The 20357-nt window shown below is 41.0% G+C and overlaps 1 long non-coding RNA gene across 1 annotated transcript in view; it reads left to right on the top strand.

The window, feature by feature from the left end:
• The window catches only part of LOC107313366, a 197357-nt gene extending 183133 nt beyond the window's left edge, over positions 1–14224 (top strand). Inside the window, exons 4-6 of the long non-coding RNA XR_001554965.2 lie at positions 12041–12298; positions 13183–13298; positions 13917–14224. This is a non-coding gene — a long non-coding RNA (uncharacterized LOC107313366). The remainder of the gene's footprint in view (positions 1–12040; positions 12299–13182; positions 13299–13916) is intronic.
• The last annotated feature ends 6133 nt before the right edge of the window (positions 14225–20357 follow it).

Consider the following 20357-nt stretch of genomic DNA (forward strand, 5'->3'; position numbering starts at 1 on the left):
AGGCTTGGGTAATTGCAGTGCTCACAGACCACAGTGAAATTCTGCTGTATGCAGTCCACAGGGAAATGTGTGGCACTGGGTTTTTGGGCTCCCGTAGTCTCCAGTTAGAAAAGCCAATATCTTCCAAGCACAGATTAATAAGAGGCCAAGTTGTGTAGCTTAGAAAGTGATTAGAAATTCATTAAAGGGAACCGTAAGTGTTAAGTCTAAAGAAGTCATGATCTACTTATCGATAGTCTGTGAATACAAAGAGATGAAATACATCAGATAGTTTATCTGTTGTACAGGATGTGCTTTGTTCTAGCTGCTATTTTTGCTATATAATTTATTTCTCCCTCATTGATTTTCCCTTTCATACTGTTTCCTTCTTTTTAAGATTATTTCACATTTGTCTGTATTTTTTTCCTTAGTGCATTACGGGCATACAAAAAAATTAATGAAAATACTGAGATGCTTAAACAGCTCATTAGAAGCTGCTTGTAATCCTCTGCCTGGGATAAACGCTGCTGCTGTGTTCAGCAGCTCAGAATGCTGCAGCTTTATCTATCTGCTGAAAGAACTTATAGATCACTACTGTGGGCTCCCTTCAGTTTCTTGTAAGTCAGATAGATCTTCAGCCAGATCTCTCAGTGCGATTGTCCAGGCACTTCAACTGTCTGTACGGCTTCTGTCTTCGTCTGCTCCATGCTCCGAAGCCTTTTCTCTGTGATCACCACTGTGCATGCAGCCCAGAGTTTCACTGAATTATTGGAATGGGAGAGAGAGGGTTTTGAAGACAGCATCTTCATGCTTATAAATTTTATTGGTGTCATCTTGTTCGTGAGATATATGCAGGTCTCCTACAATATCTGTGACATCCATATCCTGCCTTATAATCACACTGTGCCACAACCATCACAATGATTAAAGGGATTACTTTTTTTTTTTTTTTCTTTTTTTTATGTGGCGAGATTAGAGGAGTTCAGTTAAATAGAAGAAGGGTGATGAAGGACTACAGTTATATATAATGATCAGCCTCAGGAGGAGGCCTTTAAAGGAGCCCTTCCTGTGCCCCCGAGGTCTAGAGAAGCAGCATTTCCAAGGCATAATGATTGTGAGCATTCATCTCCCACCCTCTTCCTGGGGAGCCTAGCATGGGGTTCTGCTTTTGAAGCAGACTGTGCTCTGAAAAACACCCTGCAGAGGGATTGTGAAACACTGAGGACAGATGTAACATAACCAGGAGGTGGCGGTGGCAGGAGGTGGTTTGATGGGAACCCCACTGTGGGGTGGAGAATGAAGCCCCAGCCAGAGGTTTCACACCTCTCTTCATTCTTGCCATAGAACCAGAGAATGGTTTGGATTGGAAGAGACTTTAAAGTCCAGTCAGTTTCAACCCACTGCCGTGAGCAGAGATGCCAGTCACTAAATCAGGCTGCCCCTGTTGTACCCTTCTTGCTCCTCAGTTCCTCATACTGATGTGATGCTGCAGCTTTGCTGCTGAGATTCACACCATTTTCTTTGCTGCTTCCATTTCTATCCAACATCCTTCCCCTGTGTTATTCAGTATGTTCATTTGGCTTCAGAGGATAGTTTTAATTGCATCATTTGGTTTTAACAAGGCTTCATTGTTGTTGTAGTGGAGACAATAATAACCTTTGTGTATCTTCTACCCTGTAATTATTAAAATTGGATGTGAGGCTGACTGTACAAATAGAGCAGGATGGTGGCAAAGGGACGCAGCTACAGGCTGAACCCAGGACTCATGGCCATGGAAGTCCCAGAGGCCTCCAGTGAGGCCATGGTCCTGCTGTACTCCAGCCCTTCCAGCTGAAGCTAGAGCACACAGGTTGCTGCTTGCCTCCTGGTCCCCCAGGATCTGTTAGAGAAGCTAGGCTTGTGATTCAAAATCACTCAGACTAAGCTTTGTGTACTCCATATCTTATAATCCCCAAATGGATCTCTTAAATATTTGTGGCTTGCTTGAAGGGGGGAGGGTGGAAAGAGTGAATTCATGACAGTCTCTATCTAAATTAACAATTATCAGAGCACCAAATCATGTCCTGAAGCTCAAAAAGAAATTCTGAATTGGAAAAATCACTTTGCCCTCAATGTCTCTAGTTTGTGCCAGGCTCCTATAAGTCTCCCACTGGTGTAGGAATAGATGTGCTGCAGTGCTTGAGCAGGGAGGCAGGTCACAGGCTGCCTGCAAGGCTTGACTTTGACTTAACAGCATTGGCACTGGTTTAATTCTACCCCTTATCTGTCTGGTTTTAAAAGGCAGCAAGTCTTTGTAACACCACCACATCCTGAACAGCAGGCAGGGGGCTCCCATTGCTACCTGGCACTTTGTAGTTTTTTCCTAGCACTTAAAAAAAGCACTCAGAAATAAAGATGCAGTGAGTCATTGCCCAATTCTAGGAAAGTTTGCAGCAGATGGGGTTGGTTGAAATCACATCCACTTAAAATCCCTGCCTCAGTTTTTCATCCTGTAGCTTCATACTGGTGAGAGCTTCCTGCCTCTCAGGGATGCTGTGAAGATCAATTAGATGCTTTCCAGATTATGAGACAATTTGAAGTGTTATTTTATTCTAAGTACTGCTGTTCTACGACCTTAATGCCCCTAGGAGGCATTTAAGTGGCTTCATCACCATCTTAAACTCACGTTCACCCTCATCCCTAATGTTTACCAGGCAGTTTACAACTGGTTGTCAAAAGCAGCATTTTGGCTCTTGCTGCTGGCCACAGCAGAAGGAAGGAGCCCCTTCCAGCAGGCAGGCTTTCTGTTTAAACTCTGTTACATACCCTGTGCATGCAGAATGTGCGCCACGTTTTGTAACCTCCTGCTAATATGAACAGAAAAACTTTGTGTTCCCCCAGAGCTGCACGCATGCATCTGAGTAGCAGCTGTGCTTCAAGGCGATGTCTCACCAGACAGGTTTCTCTCTCATCACCAGCAATGTTTCAGAAATTTTCCTTTTGAAAATAAAAGGAAATACAGTGACCACGGGGCAGTTTTAAGGAGTGCTTTTATTGACTCCTTTGCAATGAGGCCAAGTTTGGACTCACTACTTTGGTTACTCATGGATGAGGGAATGCATTGCCCAGCAGAGGGAGCAGGGGGAGCACAGTCTGCCCGCTGCCTGTACAGAAGCCCCCAGAAGTTTTCCTCGGTCACAGAACCAAATGACAGAATAATCCAAGTTGGAAGAGACCCACAGGAACATGAGATCCAACTCTGGGCTCCACAAAATCTAAACCTTGTGTCTGAGAGCTATGTCCAAATGTTCCTTGTGCTGCAGCAGGTCATTACCATGACTGCTTGCCTGAGCAACCTGTTCTACCCTCTGGTGAAGAACCTTTTCCTAACATCCTCCCCTGACACAGCTATTTCCTCTAGTCCTCTTCTCTCTGGTGACAGTGACGGATAAGTGCTGCCCCTCTGCCCCCTGTAAGGAGCTTCATGCTGCCCTGACACCTCTCCTCAGTCTCCTCTGCTCTGGGCTAAACAATGGGACCTGTTCTTGATTTTGATCTTAAGGACATTATTCGCTGAGATATGTTTAGTTCTATGCATTGGCCAAGAGATTTGCTGTACCAAGGTGGCTGTTAATAGGGCTGGTAACTTAAAGGCATATGTGCTTGGAGGCTGGGCTTGCTCACTCAAGGGGGAATGGGCACCAACTGCCCAATGCTGTTCATGCCACAGTAGAAAACATAAGCTCAAGTGGAGCAAAAAACAAAAAAACAAAAAAACAAACCAGCAAAGCAAAACTGTCAGTGTCAAAAGATAACACATCTTTTTCTGGTTACAGTTAGCGCACACCTGCCTTTGATCAGCTTAATTATGACTGTGTAAACCCATCTAGGGGTTGTTTCTAATTAGTTTGCAAAAGGTTACAAAAGCCATTAGATGCATATTCAGAATGTTACTTCATGCATTTACTAAATAGGAAAATGGAACGTAGCGTCAGGTTTTCCTGTAAAGCAGGCTGGCCAGGCCAACATAAATCTCCTCCTGTTGCAGTAACGCCAAAATCATTAGTGTTATTGCATATAAGTAAATCTCCAAATTCAGCATGATTTGCTTTTTTTTTCTTTTCTTTTCTGAATTTTGAAACAATTGGCTAAATAAAGACAATAGTCATGCACAAAAGGTGTATGCCTCATTGAGCTGAAAATCCGTTGTGCATTTTATGCAGGGATATTGAATTAGGCAAACTGGTTTTACTCCTTTACCTCATTTTAACCTCATTGATTTAATGAAATAATTTTGGCAGAAATGAAAATCCACCCCAAGTTTTCAGGGTTCTGTTTATTTGAAAAAGAAGGAAACTACAGAACTGTTGTTTGAGCAGTCCCTTTTTCTCTGAAGGACAGGGAAAAAAAAGCAACAAAAAGCAACAATTAAAATCCCACCCAGAACAGATATGTAGCAAAAGTTTGAATGCCTCCCGTTGGGTTCAAGCATCTTTGGATTAGTCCTCGGGGGACAAGCTCTGTTCTGATTTGCTCCACTTTAATTCCAGAGTGGTTTGAGCAGGGGCTCCTTGTCCTCTACACACTTTAGTAAACAAGCTAATTACTCAATGAATTAAATGTGGGATTTTGTTACTAATTTGTTCTATTTTGGTGTTAATAAGTATACAGGTTGCAGAACACTGGACCAGAATAGTTGGTGGAAGAGCATATTAGCAAGATGGTCTGTGTTTCTATTCATGTTCAACAGCAAGAAGCTGGGAGCTTTTCATACCATAGGCATATTCATAAAGGAGTTACACAGGCTGAATCAGCTTTAGAAATCAATAGGAACAAAGTATGGGAAAAATTCACACTAATTCAACCCTGAGAATTACTGAAGAGTTAACCAGTCTCTGAAAAAAAAATAATGTTTTTTTTTTTTGACACATTTTCCAAAGCATATTCTGATTTCAACTAAGCTTTATCTTCTGACAAAGGAAGGCTTTAATGGAAATCTTCCAACTTACTCTCTGTGTTATTATTATTTTTCTTCTTCTTCCTTGCGTTTATAATGCGACCACTTTTTTTCTGTGCAACATGTGTGTAAGCAGCCTTGATTTCTTCTGCTGTGGTGTTTTACACGTTTAAATCTCCACATTTCTTTCTCTGTGGCATGAGAGATTTTCAGGGCACATGAAGTTGAGCCCTTTACAAGAGCTGGCAGCTTTTTCATGCTGCAGGAGGTTTGGTGCCTAGAACTTTGGGAGCGCCTGGTGCCATTGATGCAGCAGGTGAAAACCTGGCAGTTTTGGAACAGAAAGATTTGCTGCATGCAAAACATGAAGTAGGGAACTACTTAGGCATCACCAGGTTCCCCACTTGCTTCAGAAGGAGCAGGGCCTTTAGCTGAAATAAGCATGGTTCTTGTAAGTGTAATGGTACTCACTCTTTGTATAATTAGAGCACCCTTAGGGTGGTGAAAAAAGCTTCGTGAAGTTACAGTCACAGGCCCTGTTCTCTGTCATGCCAATGCTGAGTTGTTCCTACTGCAGGGGAAGTGCCCCCCCTCCTGGGGTGTGCCAGGGCCAAAGCTCAGGGCTTCTGTCTCTGAGCTGGTACATCCCCTTGTTTAGCACAGATGTATTGGAAGCCATCATGTCAAGCCTGGCAGAGATACTGTGAAAAAAGGTCAAGCAACTAGCTCATCCTGAAACATGCTCCTTTTACTCCTCCTCATCTAGTTCTAAATCTGTTTCACTTTTATAAGGGGGGATTAGATACCAAAATGAGGTGTGTGATGCCATGTGTCATGGACATCATGAATCCTTCGTTTCCCCCCTTCTCACTTCATCCGAGCTCCGTAAAAAGGCTGGGAAGTATTACTTTAACAGTGTGATGACAGTTTAATTAGATCAAGACTTCAGTGGATGGGGGAACGTTGGGGTGGGAGGCAGCTGTAGATTAGAGTCAGGATATTTGCTGTTTTGCCTTTTGTTTTAATGCACAGTCCTGTTTTTTTTTTCTTAACGTGCAGCTCATTTTTCCAGACTTTTCTGGCCAAAAAAACCTAGTTCTTCATCTTTAGGAGCACTCATCTTTGAACTCTAACAAACACGGCAAAAAGTATTGTATTATATTATAGGTGGTTGCTCTGGGGGCATTGAACTTCAGCCAGTTTTCCTTTGTCACCTCTCTGCCACTGCGAGTTCCCCAAATAAGCTTTATGGTAACTGAGCTAATGATAAATCTGCAACTCTGAAAGAACATCTTTCTATCTTTAGGCTTTAGCTATGCTTTTCTTTTGTGTGTATGGCCTATTTATGGAACTCCGCTGTTGAACTTGAATAAAAAATAGAAAAGCATCCTTGCTTGAGTTGTATATAAATAACTTCTGGAGGAGCTTAATGGGTTTCACTGTCCAGGTTGCTGTGAAGCCCTCAGAGTCCTGGTTTGCACAAATATTTGTTTACTCCCCTTTCAACATCTGTTTTCTGTCTTCAAAAAGTGACTTCCTGATATGTGCATCCCATCCCTATATTTGTGACTGCTGTTTTTATCTGACCTGAAGAACACTGCTGCTGTGTGACCTCTATGAGCTCTGAAAACAGTCATATACAGATGCGCACATGAAAACTACCTTCTTGGATACACCAAGGTGCAGTTGATCATACAGATTTTTAGAAAAGGAAAGCATTTCAGCTGGATTAATGTAGTAAATTACTAGACTGGATCAGGTTAACTTTTACCTGTCCCGTATTCCTGTCTCCAGAGGTGATCAGAAAAGGACACATGTGAGGATGATAGGAGAAAACCTCCAGCAGAAGTGTCAGAGGATACTTTGTAGCTGGAGAAACTTTGTTCTCTAGTCTCATTCATTACACATAGCCTTATGCCATCAGGCAGAAAGGCTGCAAGCATTTTTTGAATCCTGATCCTTGGGATCATTTAGGGTTACATTTTTTTGTTTGTTTGTTTGATGACCTATATAACAATCTCACCCTCTTCTTGTTGGGATATCACATGGCAACAGGCTGTATAGGCTGATCACTCAGCAGACTTTGCTTTTTAAGAGCTTTGGTTTTCCTGTTTTTCTGACTGTTTGAATAGCTTTGGAGCTTGAAATGAAGGTGAGAAGGAGTAGACAGGAGTACCTTTCCATTAATTAATTACTTTGACTTCCCAGTGCATCTTCCTCTATATCTTGAAGCAGGGAGAGACAAAGACAGTAACGAGACATTGTGCGTCATTCAATGCAAATTGTATCAGGCATAATAATTGCTCTTTCCCTGTTCTTGCAATTAGGTCATATGGTGTTAGTGAATGCACCCATACTCTGTGATGGAGCTGTGGCAGTGACTAGGCAGCCTCCAGCAACACTTGTATATGAGGAAAATGTTTTTTATGGTAAGTGTAGTGAGGCACTGGAACCCATTGCCCAGAGAGGTGGTGGATGCTTTGCCCCTGGAGACACCCAGGATCAGGCTGGATGGGGTCCTGAGCAACCTCATCTAGCTGTAGGTGTCCCTGTTCACTGTGGAGGAATTGGACCAGATGGCCTTGAAGAGTCCCTTCCAACTCAAATGATTCTATAGTTCTTTAAACACCAAGGCACAACGCAGCTGGTACAATTCTTCCACCTCTTCCTTGGACACCAGGACTGAAAGGGCTGCCCAGAGTGTCTGCCATTGCAGAGCAACCAAATCATAGGGCGTACCATGTCATCACCCCATGAGCAGACTAAATTGCAAACATGAATTTTGGAAAACACTCATGGAAATGAGAAATGGTATTGATGTCCATGCAAATGTATGTGCTTTTCCAGAGTTTATCAAAATGAATCTCTTTTCTGAAAAGTGGTGAAAAGTAAATTCTTAGTAGGCAAAAAGCAAAATAATTTTCCTTTAAAATTTAAGAGAGTTTTCAAGAGGAGAAAACTACAGCCTACAGAGAGCCTTGTCTGACACTGGAAATAAGAACACTGGCCATAGCTTTGTTAGCAGAAGGGTTGTATATTTAAATTTCCTTGGGTAACCAAACAGGAAATTTCTAAACGTAAGCAGAAGATTGCAAGCTGAGTATGTTGAATTAAAATATCAGCTAGTGGTGTTATCCACAGCTGATTTGCTGTTTTTATCTATTATAAATCATTTGAAATCCATAGAGTTAGTAAATAATAATAAACTCCTTTCTGCAGGAACTTATGACATTTTGGCATTTGCTCTCATTTTAGGGGGGTAACCTAAAATTAAGCAATTGTTTGCAATACAAACGTTAGGGCTACTTTATTTGAGATAAGGTATCGTATGAGACTGTTTTGGTGGCACCTGGAGCATTTGTATCAATTCTTACATTTGTGTTAACGTCTCTTATGTAAAATGATTTCCAGGGAAGGCTCCGTTTCACTGAGGTTGAAATGAAATAGGAATTTGTCAAAAAAAAAAAAAAAAAAAAAAAAAAAAAAAAAAAAAGAAAAGAAAGAAAGAAAGAAAAAAAAGAAAAGAAAAGAAAAAAAAGAACAGTTCTTGAAACGATGCAGCTCAAAGTCCCAGAAGTCACGATTCAGCTCCAGAAACCGAATGCTGGCTTTATTAAAAACAGTAGGGAGTGTGCAACCTACAAAACATTTCACCCAGTTTTAAAAGGACAAAAACGTCTACTTATGAAATTGTGCAAAAAGCTTAACAGGCTGCCGTCACCATCTGCTGGGTAGTATTACACTATGAGTCTGTCTGGATTCAGTTGGTTTTTTTCCTCATCCTAAACAGCTCAAGTCCTGCAAATCCCACATGCCACGTACATACTCTTATTTCTGTGACAATTAAGTATTTGCAGGGCTGGGGTCTGTAAGCAGCTGCTTGTGTTACCCCTCCAGGATGCCCAGCACAGGGAAATGCCAAATATACCTTGGGAAAAGATGACTGTAACAGTGGGGATTTTACTACACGTCACACATTGCCACACTGCATTTCATGGAACACTGACAAAGCCAGGTCAAGTTTCCTATGCCTTGTCACCAGAAGTAGTGTTTTCACTAGACAAATATTGCCTTACTTAATGTAGCAGGATTATACCAATATAAAGAATTTAAGTAGGCCCGCTAATAAATTCTAAGTGCAAACCAAAAGCATAGACTTTTGCATCATATTTAGGCAAAAAACCCAGAGTCCTCTGGCCAGCAGTGGAAGTTGGCTGAAGCTCTGTTAATCCTCCTACCACAAATGCCAGTTTCTGGAAAGAAAATAGAATATTGCCTTTCTTGTTCCTGTTCAGAACTCGGAGATCAGAGCACAGAGGAAATGGTAAAACTAAGCAGACATGAAAAGTCACCATAAAATAGAGGTACTCAGAATAGCATTACGTCTGGGTACTGTCAGAGCCTTAACTCTTCACTTGCTCTCTTGATGTGACTTAAGTCATCAGCAGAAGTCGGCCTGCTGTTTGCATTCAGGCACTGTGGCTGGTGCCCTCCAGCCCTAGCAGAGGTCACCTATTGAAATGCTTGGACAGACTTAGGTTATGGGCCCATGACCAAGGGAATAAAACTCCTGTCTGTAAATGTGTCTCAGACATCTCGTTACAACAGACTTGTTTGTTTGTTTGCCTGAGCTGCTGCTGTCTGAATGGGAGGGAGGACATAACCTTTCAGCAGAGGTGTGGAAAAGATGGCTTGGGAATGTTTCCTGGTGTTTTCAGGCAGGGTGGAAACCAGAACTCAGACGTTACCCCCAGCCCTATGCATCCATGTGTCCTCCTCCATCAAGTTTCTTACCTTTGGTCCAGGCTCTGTCATCAAAGAGAAGGGGACATCTCATTCTGCTCTCAGCATGCCGTGCTGAAGTGAAGTTGGCACCAGCGTGCAGATGTTATTTCAACTGCTTGGTTTCTGCAATTAAACACACACTTTAATGAGCGCAGTCTGAGCAGTTGGATTGATTTAACATCGCTGAGAGAACCTGTTCATGAATTATGTGCGTTTGAGTTCTGAACCTTAATACTGTACTAATGTAGTCATTTGCATTTAATGACACAGCTCAGCTGAATAGGCCTGCCACCTCCTAAACTCTTTAAAAGTTTTGGCTCTATCAAAACCTCTTGCTAAAGAGATGAATAACAGCTGATATGTTTCCTGCCTGAAATGCTGCAGGCTAAATGAAAAGGGATGAAACACAGCATCAAGATCTTACGAATCTTGTGACACCGTTTTATGACCATTTTCTTCATATGTTATGCTCCTTGCAGCTGGAGTCTAATAAAAATTAAATAAAAACAGATTATTTAAGATTCAGGTGGAAACATTACTACAGAAGGCGGCATGACAGGATCACCGAAGAGATGACAGGGTATTCATTACAGATTCTTTAAATGTTTTAAAAAATAAAGGAATTAATGAAATGATGCAGGCATCTGAAAGATGTCAGGAGCACTGAGAACAGCTTTGCTCTGACGAAACAGCACAGCTGAAAGTACCCCAGACTTTGAGTGGCAGACTCTCATCCCCTTCGTCTTGCTGTGAAGTGCAAGTTTTTATTGCTTCAAGCTTTGCTACATGCAAAGAGAAAGCTCATTAGGAGAAGGCTAATTGGGGGTTTTGAAGGCTTGTGACACCCCCGTGTTTACTCTCCTAAATAACCTCAGGGGATCATTCATGTCAGTGCTATAGAAACTGGGCTCTTGACATCAGGAGATGGTTGTCTCCTGGGCTTGATGCAGAGACTGCATTGAACTAGATGACTCCTGAGTGTGCTCTAGATTGCTCTTTGGAGAGGGATCTTCCCAGTAATTGCAGAAGAAATCAAGGAAGCCTTGTCTCCAGCAAGGCACAAGGTTGTCTTCCTGGTGTTGCTTGACACCAGCAACTTGTTGGAGGAGGCCACTTTCTCCAAGATGTTTTGGTAACCAACTCCCAGTGACTTCATCAGGAACACTGAAATGCACTTAAGGATATGCGGATAAGTTCCCATCACGTTAATGTGGGCACACAGGCAGACCTGTGTGGAGGCGTTGAAAAAGTGGAACAATTTTTATTACATAAAGTTTGTGTTGTAGCCAGTTTAAAAATATGACATCTACAGATTCAGAAATGTCTGAAGAGATTTGAAAATATTTATTAGGAGAAAAAATAGACATTTTTCTATTATATCTGTGTTTTTAGCAAGCTCTCACAGTAAGTTATCTTGTTACATGCAAAGATTAAGTTTTTTGAAGTTGATAACCTTCTGGAGCATCAATTTTTTTCCCAAGAAGGAGAGAAGTAAACATGTAAAATGGAAGATGCAAAATACAACTCTTGAAGGAATATCAAACCTTTCAGCTTGGGGCTTAAGTAGGAGCATTATAAAGAATCCAATTAAAACTGAAAACAAGGGTGTGCTAAATTGCCCGACTGCAATAAATTCATTATGCATGGATAACAGAAAACATAATAATTCATAATAAATGCACGTGCTTCTTAAGTACAATTGTTTGTAAAAAGAATTAAAGTTGATTCTGAATCCCAGAGAAGTGTTCTTGGTAGTCTAGTGGGTTGAGCAGTGCGGAGCTGCCAGACCTGCATGGGGAGATGAGAGACATGCAGCACCAATAACACAAAGCAGAACAACAGCCTTTCATTTAATGTATGCCTTCCATCTAAAAAACAGGAAATAAAGTAGGAACTGGATATTTCTCATTGTTAAACTTCAAAGACTGTACCTTGTGTTTCTGTGGTTTCAGAGATGGTTTAAATGCTAATTTGATGTTAGCTTTTAGCTCCCCTCTAGTACCAGCATGATGCAATAGTGGGTTAAATTTTTAAAAATATATAAGATTATTTCCCATTTCAGCATCAAAAACCAATCTCATTTTAAAGGTAGCTTAACCCTGTCTGGTTCTGCAGAGGCAAGGGGAGAAGGGAGAAGCCTTCTTGTGCCAGATGCTCTTAGAAAGCAGGTTTCCTTTTTGTGTTGGCTACAGAGTCCTACAACCAGTAAGAAAGCTTATCAACTAAAAGGTGTATTTCAGACTTGCCAGTGGAATGGCCCGTATTAATGTAGGTTAGTATTTTTAAGTATGAGATAAAGGCATTATTTGAGTGTTCATTTCACATTTTGTCTCTCTGCAGCTTCAGGAGTCAGTTCTCCCAAGATGGACCCACCCAGCACAAGAAAGAAGTGGCCCTGTTGGAGAGAATCTGGAGGAGACCATGAGAATGCTCAGAAAGCTTAAGCACCTCTCCTCTGAAGACCGGCTGAGGGAGATGAGCTTGTTCAGCTTGGAGAAGTCCCTGTGGAGACCTCATTCTGGCCTTTCGGTGCTTAAAGAGAGTTTACAAGAAAGATGGAGAGCAACTTTACATGGACATGCAGTGATAAGACAAGAGGTAATGTCTTTATACTAAAAGAGAGGTGATTTAGATTAATTATAAGGAAGGATTTTTTCACTTGGAGAGTGGTGAGGCCCTAGCACTGATGCCCTGAGAGGTAACGGATGCCCCATCCCTGGATGCACTCAGGACCAGGTTGGATGGGGCCCTGGGCAGCCTGAGCTGGTGGGGGGAAACCAGATGGTGGCAGAGGGTTGGAACTGAGTGGACTTTAAGGTCCATAGAGTTGTAAAACATACTGAATTGGAAGGGATCCACAGGGATCATTGAATCCAAGTCCAGGCTTCATACAGAAACACCAGAAATTCAAACCCTATATCTGAGGATGTTGTAGAAACTTCTTAAACTTTAGCAGGCTTTGTGTGTTGTGGTCCCTTCCAACCCAAACTATTCTGTGATTCTATGATAATACAGTTTTTGTCTGAGTACGAAGGTCTTGATATCAGAAAGATGAAGAAAAACAAAACAAAACAAAGCAAAGAACAGATCAGAGGCAAATAAAATAAAAACACAGAAGTAACCAAAACAGCAGTTACCTCATAGGCCAGTAGGGCTACTGAAAATGGCAACTACCTTCAGTCTTTTCACCAGAAGGCTTTGATTTGCTACGAGCAGCGAATGAGGTATTTGCATGCAGACAGTGTCAAAGGGCAGACTTGCACAGTGATTGAGATTGTGCAAATAAGATGATTCATCAACGTCTGGTAGATTTTTAAGGAGAAAATCTAGAACTGTGCCATTATTTCAGAGTACATCTCCCACTCACTGAGTTGAGATTCCCAGGAGTTATGAAAGGCAATCATGTGGCTCTCAAGTGGCTGGAAGAGTCATTATAATGTAAAATGAATAAAACTTAATCCTCATCACTTTTTTTCCCATAGCTTATTCCTGGTTGGAAAAATGTTCCTTGTCAACTTCTTGAAAAATATGTGGACCATAATGCAGGCTCACTGCTGTCACAGCTAACAAGCGGTGGTGTTCAATCTAGCATTTAAAGGTAAGGATGGGAACAGGCAAACTTTTACTCTAAATAAAATATAAGAAGCTTGCTGACCAGGCTGTGTGGAGATGTATTCTTAAAACTACCTCAAAGAAAATATTGTTGTGTAGGATTACCTTCAAGGATTATTGTATCCTTTGAAAGAGCTAATGCAAAGCATAGGACAAGCAAGGCTCTGAATTGCAGAGAAAGGACGTCCAAAATCCTTCACTGCTTATAGAAAGAATTGACTCAAGGAGTAAGGAAGAAATCTGGCTCCAGTTATGTTGCAAAGCACCTATAAACCTGGTTCTGTATCTCATGCAGATTTTTACCTTCTGGGTACAGCCACCTTCTCTAGGCTACCTAAGAAGTGGTACTTAGTTTGATGAAATGCATCTTTCTAGTTATTCTATAAAATTCTGCTTTTGTGCTCTGCTCTTCTGATTCTTGCAGAACACTCAGTCATGGGTTTTCTCAGCTCTCACTGAGGGCAGCCCAGCTTAACTCTAACTCTAGAAAAGGAAAGAGTTAAGTTAAAAACTACTGTGACACAGCTGCCCTGCACATAATTCTTACAAGTATGAGGGTATAGCGATCATCTCTCATTAATTTTCCTATTTATCTTTCTTACAGCCTGCTACCTGTTGGTCTGATTCCCAATACCAGGCAAGTGCTTGCTTCATTTTGAACAGAAAAAAATGGAATACCACACAACCCTGTCTTACTTATGTTTTTTTTGCTGCTCTGTCTGTTCTGCAACTCTCCAACGTTGGCTCATAGTTCATTGCAACACAAGTAAGTAGCCTTTTACACTCAGGGCTGGAAGTGATTATGTGCAGTGCATATTTTATCTGCAGTCAAAATCGTTGGTGGGCTGTGTCACATAACTTGGTATCCCTTTGATTCTTAAAGGGCAGGTATTGATATTTCAGAAAGCAACCTTACTTTACAGGGCTAATAATCAGCTTTCTCCTATGAAAGAGGAGCTTTCTCCCATGTGTCTCCTTCTAGGTGCTGTACTAGTCTTGGGTAGGTGCAGAGAGGTGGTAAAGTTTGCTGAATTACCTGAAGATAAAGAGTTAATTACGCTAGTGAAAGAAATATGTCATTCTGATAAGCAAAAGTGCTGTTGTATAAGACAAGCCAGACTGCCCTAAAATAAATATATATAATACTTCTAAGGGAAAAAGTATTAAAAAATACATAATTCCTTCTAGATATAATTCCTATACTAATCCATAATTGCTTTCCCTTGCCATCATAAGAGAGATGATTTCTCTCACCTAGAGTGAATCACTTCTACTACAAGTATGTGACAACAAGCATACCTCTCCAAGGGGGAAAAGGATTTGGAATAAACAAAAAGGATTTCTAAAAAGGCAATCTTTCCAACAGCAGAACACACTGAAATAAGAATTCCCAACTTTAGTCTCCCGCATGAATTAATCTTTTTCTGTTAGATTAACTCTTGGCATAATTTTCTTTATTTTTAGAAAGTCCTCAAATTGGAACAGTCTGAAGGGTTTTTTTGTTTAGGTTTAGCTTTTTTGTGTGTGTTTTGGTTTTTTGTCCATAAATAATTTATCCACAGAAAATGGTTACTTGTCCCAAGGTTACTTGTGAATCTGTGTAAATTCAGTGAACAGAGAAAGTTGAATGTAAAGTGGAAAATCTTTAGTGCAAGCTGGAAAAGAATAGAGGAAGCTGTTCATGCTATCCTTGTAGCCCATATTTCAGAGAATCTGATGTTTTGGTTGAGCACCATAGAAAATATATACCCAGTAAATAAGAATACAGGAAATAAATTTCAGAATGGCTGTAAGTTAAGAGAATCAGAAGGTAAGAAGCAGATCTGGTTATTCTTCCGGTGTACTCCTCAGTGAAATATGCATAGGACAAGTATTGATCCTGTCTCTGCCTGGTTTCATTTGATTAGCTTTCAGTCTAAAAGAGATGGTGCCCTGTTCCATTCTACATGCTTCCTAGTTATTTTGCGGTCTGGAACACGTATATTCCTAAATCATTTATATATACATATATACATATATTAATTGAATCTGTGCTGAAAGCACATAAAGGTACCCAAGTCTTGTCTACAGGATTTTCATTTTCCAGTATTATATTCATGAGAGCACCAAAGATGGCTAAATCCGAAAGTCCTTGGCACAGTAACCTAGTTTTTTTACTTTCAACTTTGTTAGTTGCCTGTGTCCAGTAGCTCCTTGGTGTGGCGATGGATGCTACTGCCTGGAGAGCACTTAAACATCTGTCCCCATTTACAAGGTAATTTTTAAAACCTGCTTTGCTGTGTACCCTGTGTTTTACATCTCTATCATGTGTTGGTTTCCTTCTTTGTGTCCCTACGTTAACAGACCAACCTAGGACTTTACTGCTTTTTCAGCAGATCAGGGATTGGAAGGGGTTTGATACAACCATTTGCAAAGGGTATTTGAGATTTAATGGCTTCTGGCAGGACACTAAAGCAAAATCCATATTGTACCATTGGTTTCAACCTAGCTCCGACAGTTTGCATGAGCCAAGGATCCAGTCCTAAATAAGGTGGCTTATTTTTCTAACATTTTTCTAACACTATTTGCCGAGTATTTGCTTAGTCCTACAAGAGCCTTAAAGCTGTAGTGAGGGAGCATCCCTATACCAGACCTCTGCTGGACACCAGGAGAAGCAGCTTTGATTTCACTTATAGTAAGCTCAAGTAGAAAACCACCTCCGTCAGTGAGAGTGGGAGATGAGGCAAGAGCTGGTAGCAAAGAACCAGCATCATCCAGCTTTTTTATTTCTTCTTTGTATTATGGAGTAGCAATGGCAAGATTAGTGTTTGAACAACACTGGGAACTTCAGTGTTTGGCAGTGTGCCGAAAACAAGCCCACCTAGTACAGGTGCCTACATCCCCACAGTGAGGTCCTGCAGTAGGCACCTGGTGTGCTCCCATGGATCTGGATGTGGAAGTGGTGATCCATGCTTGGCCCGTGGCTGTGATGCATCCCAGCAGGGCCTACTGCAGGGCCATGGGGAATCCATCCACCATCCCTGCACACATTTCCCTCCAAAAACAGCCCTGTAGGCCTCCACCATCTATTAGCATTACTATACAAATACTTTCTGTCGTGAACAATATGAGAAATCATTGCCCATTGTGTTTCAGCTCCTGTAGCTTTTTCTGGAAATAGGACATACGCTGAAGTAGTGTCGTGTTGAGCTTCCAGTCTGGGTTCGAGGGTTTGTTTTTCTCCCTTCTCTATTTTCATCCTCTTTCAGAGATCTGGTGGCAAAGCATCTCTCACTGTATAACAATCTTTTGCACCCACATTCTTAGGCACTTGAGCTAAGATGTCAACTTTTAAGCAGAATGCCAAGGTTTTGGCTACCAGACGATGTACAGCAATTTTTATACCTGCAAGGTGAGAAGCAGCTCTGTTCAGGGCACAGCACAGCCAATGGGTACTGCTTACCCATTTCTGCTAGGAGAATAAACCAACCCAACGCGCACATCTGTGTGCCAGCAAAACCACACTCCACAAAGTATGGAACCTCCCGGCTGTTGCATATGGGGAAGACTTTGTGCCCTGGCTCTGAGAGCGATTTTCCCACAGTTCCCCTCCTGTTTCTGCTAATCTTCTGCTGAGTGATATGAAAAAGCTCTGCACTGGTGAGATGTGCACACAATATATACTGAGGTATGTGTGTATGTATTTGCATATGGATGCGCACATAGATGCAGTCATAGAAACAAGTATATTGATATTAGAAAAATGCAGGTGTGTACAGATCACAGGGTTCAGGTAATCCCAAGGTAGTAAACTGATTTCCCTCCCTTCTCCCCACCCTGCTTATAAAAGAAGGGGAAAAAATGCATTGTAATTCTAGAAGCCTTCAAATACATGTTTCGTTTGATGAAGTAAAATCAGCTTTCTGACAAGGGTGAAGCTATTAATGACAGAACAGATATTTTCTCTCTCCCTAAATGTGGTAAATATCAATTTCTCAATAGGCAGCATTACAAAGAAAAAAAAAAATCAGCCTGATTTTCTACTAGAGCACAACAATTACTACTGGAAACTCATAAACAACCAGAGACCCATCAATATATTAGTGAAAGGTGAATATGGTATTGATTTTCCAAAGGAAAACAAAAGTAAGAGGTGGAAGTGCTTCATAGCGAAATAAATCCTTTAAAAAAATGAAAGAGCCAATATCAGCGGAGTTATCACTGAACACACAGAGGCAGAAAACATGTATCATTCCCGGCACATCTCATAAAAAATAAATCTCCATGGAGATACGTACATATATTTTATCAGGAAATATAAAAAATATGTAAAATACAAGTATATAACACAATATTTTATTTATTTGAGGCTTGTTGCTTTATATTTTAATATATTATATATTACAATAATATTATTAGTATTTATATATGTTTTGTTGATAAAAAATAGAATACTGAATCAGGGAATAAAAAGGGTTTGATAAAAGTGGTATCATTGATTTTATACCTTCATAAGATTTTTTTTTACCTGGAGCCATATTTTAGGAATATAAACCGATTTGCAGACTGAAGTAGATTTATGCATAATACAGAAGCCAGGTGTTTGTGATCACTCACCAGAAGAAAAATCAGCTCTGAAGCGCTGACAGTCTTCTATTTGCTCTCTGTAAATTTTGCTGCGAGATACTTCTTCTGGTAAAGCTGACTAACAGTCTCCTAAATGCCCCGTGTACGATTTTGTCATTTTATAGTTTCTTAATTGGGGTTCTTAAAATATTCACTTAGCTCACAAGGGAGGTGAAACACTGCTGTACCATTAACGTAACTGATCACACCGCAAAAAGAATCAGTCTAAGTAGTATTGAGGTAATTTGCCAGCAACCCGCCTATTAAAACACGTTTGCATTAAGTGTTCCTCAAACATTTTCAAGTAAGAAATCAGTAACAATCTGATTGTTTGTCCGTACTTCATGAATGAGAACAAGGCGAAAAGCCATTTATAAATGATTCCTCTGCTCTGCTCTCAGAGCTAGCTAAAAGTCTATGGGAAAGGTAATAACAGCGCATAAAATGGAGAGGCGTGATCTGGTGCATATAACATAGATATTACTGACAGGTCCTGACTTAGTCAACATCCTTGTTAATGACCTGTAAGTGGGAACAAACAAAAGCCTAATGAAACCTGCATCCAGCCAGCAGGAACTATCCATGCTGCTATGAAGGAAAGGGAAATAATACAAAAGAAACTGGGTGTGTGAGCATCAAATAAAATATCACTGCTTGCTAAAAGTCAAATGAAGAAAAATCTCCCATGCATACTTAGGAAGGGAACCACAGGTCTCAAATTACTTTTCCATCAATCGCCATGCACTGATTGTCTGGTCCACAGATAGTAATAGTCAGAGTAATTCCATAAGAGTCAGTGGAGCTAGCGGGAGTGACTGAAGGAAGGAACTGCCTAGGGAGGTGGTCAAGAAGAGGGTAGATGTGAATGTGGGTTGATGGTTGAATGAGATGATCTAATTGATCTATTTTAGTCTTAATGATTCTGAGAATGGATGTCTGCAAACTGATGGCAATCCCTTGATAAAGGATGTGGGGGAAACCAGGACTATGGCAAAGTACAAGAAAATGCTTTTCATGCTGTATGGTGTCATTTGTGTTTGGATACCACCTAAAGTTAATTTCCATTTTCTGTAAGGCAGCCATACATCTGTTGTTTATGCTATGAATACTTTCAAAAACCTGTGAAATCCCTGTTTTCCAAGTTTGTTGCAGGGATGAATAATACCAAAGATGTTTTCATACATCTGTAGACTTGAAATGATGCACCTAAAGGTGGTAAATTAGCAAATGACTTAGAGAGCATTACTAGCCCTGTCTCTCTGACTCCATACTGAGAAAAATGTTGCTGCCTAGACCTAGAAGTACCATTTTGCCTGCTGTTCTCATTACAAGCCATTCATGTGTTATTTAGGCAGCTTCAATCAGTGTATGTATTTATTTTTTTTTCAGTTAAACTCTACCAGTGTAATCGGCCTCATCTGCAAATCGTTCTGCATTGTCAGTAAGTGAATGCTTTCCAGTACTGTGAACTCTGTGTATTTAATTGCTCTTAGAGAAGAGGGAAATGTATCTTGGTAGCAAAGCAATTGTTTATGTGGCAGTGCAGTGGTGCCACATTTGTTTGGAATACAGTGGTTGGTTTTAGTATTCTTGTTGTTTCTTGGTATTTCTTCCGAGCTTTTTTGTCTGGTGCCCTGGAATTTGCCCTAATAGGGAAAACAAGGAGGGGAAAACACCTACTGTGATTCCCTAAAAATAGGTTAGGGACACATGTGAATGACAGGTCAATGCCACTAACTGACTCGGAGTGAGCCAGCAGAAACACTAGCTCAGGGCTCAAAAACAGTGAATAATAAGTTAGGATGGAAGGGATAGAGAACAAATATAAAGCACTGCTCAACCCCAACACAAGTTCTTAGTCGATCCCCATTTTTTCATGCAGTGTGCTTCCTTGGCCCCCTTACCTGTGAACAGAATGTGACAAGGCTGGAAACATCCAGAGCAGAGTGATAGAGGATGAGGACCAAGCTTGCTATGACTTGCTCTGATAAAGACTTGACCAAGAGGAGACTTGGTCTTCATGGGCTGCAGTGCCAGGAGGAGCAGACACAGAAGTAACGCATGGAGATGGTGGGCTGCAGCCTTTCTGAGGCTTTGCTGTGGGCTGCTCTTATGGCTGTTAGACATTTAAGTGGCTTCAAGGGAGAAGATGCATGAGTTTGTGGGAGAAATCCAGAGAGCATTATCAAGCGTGAAGAAGCCACATCTAACTGAGGAAGTCCCTGAGGAGAAAATGGGTGGGAAAGGACTTGGAAGAAAGTACCATGTGTGCTCATGCTGTTCTTGCACTCCAGCTGTACTCCTAAGCTCACATCTAGGGAGGAACATGTGGTGTGTGTGTAAGTTGTTTTCATCCAGAACATGAACCATCTGCTGCTTTTACAACTTCTGAAACTGAGCATCCTTTTCTTCCTGATAGGACCCTACATTTCAAATGATG

The sequence above is a fragment of the Coturnix japonica genome, chromosome 4 (genome assembly GCF_001577835.2).
Source record: "Coturnix japonica isolate 7356 chromosome 4, Coturnix japonica 2.1, whole genome shotgun sequence".
Lineage (NCBI taxonomy): Eukaryota > Metazoa > Chordata > Aves > Galliformes > Phasianidae > Coturnix > Coturnix japonica.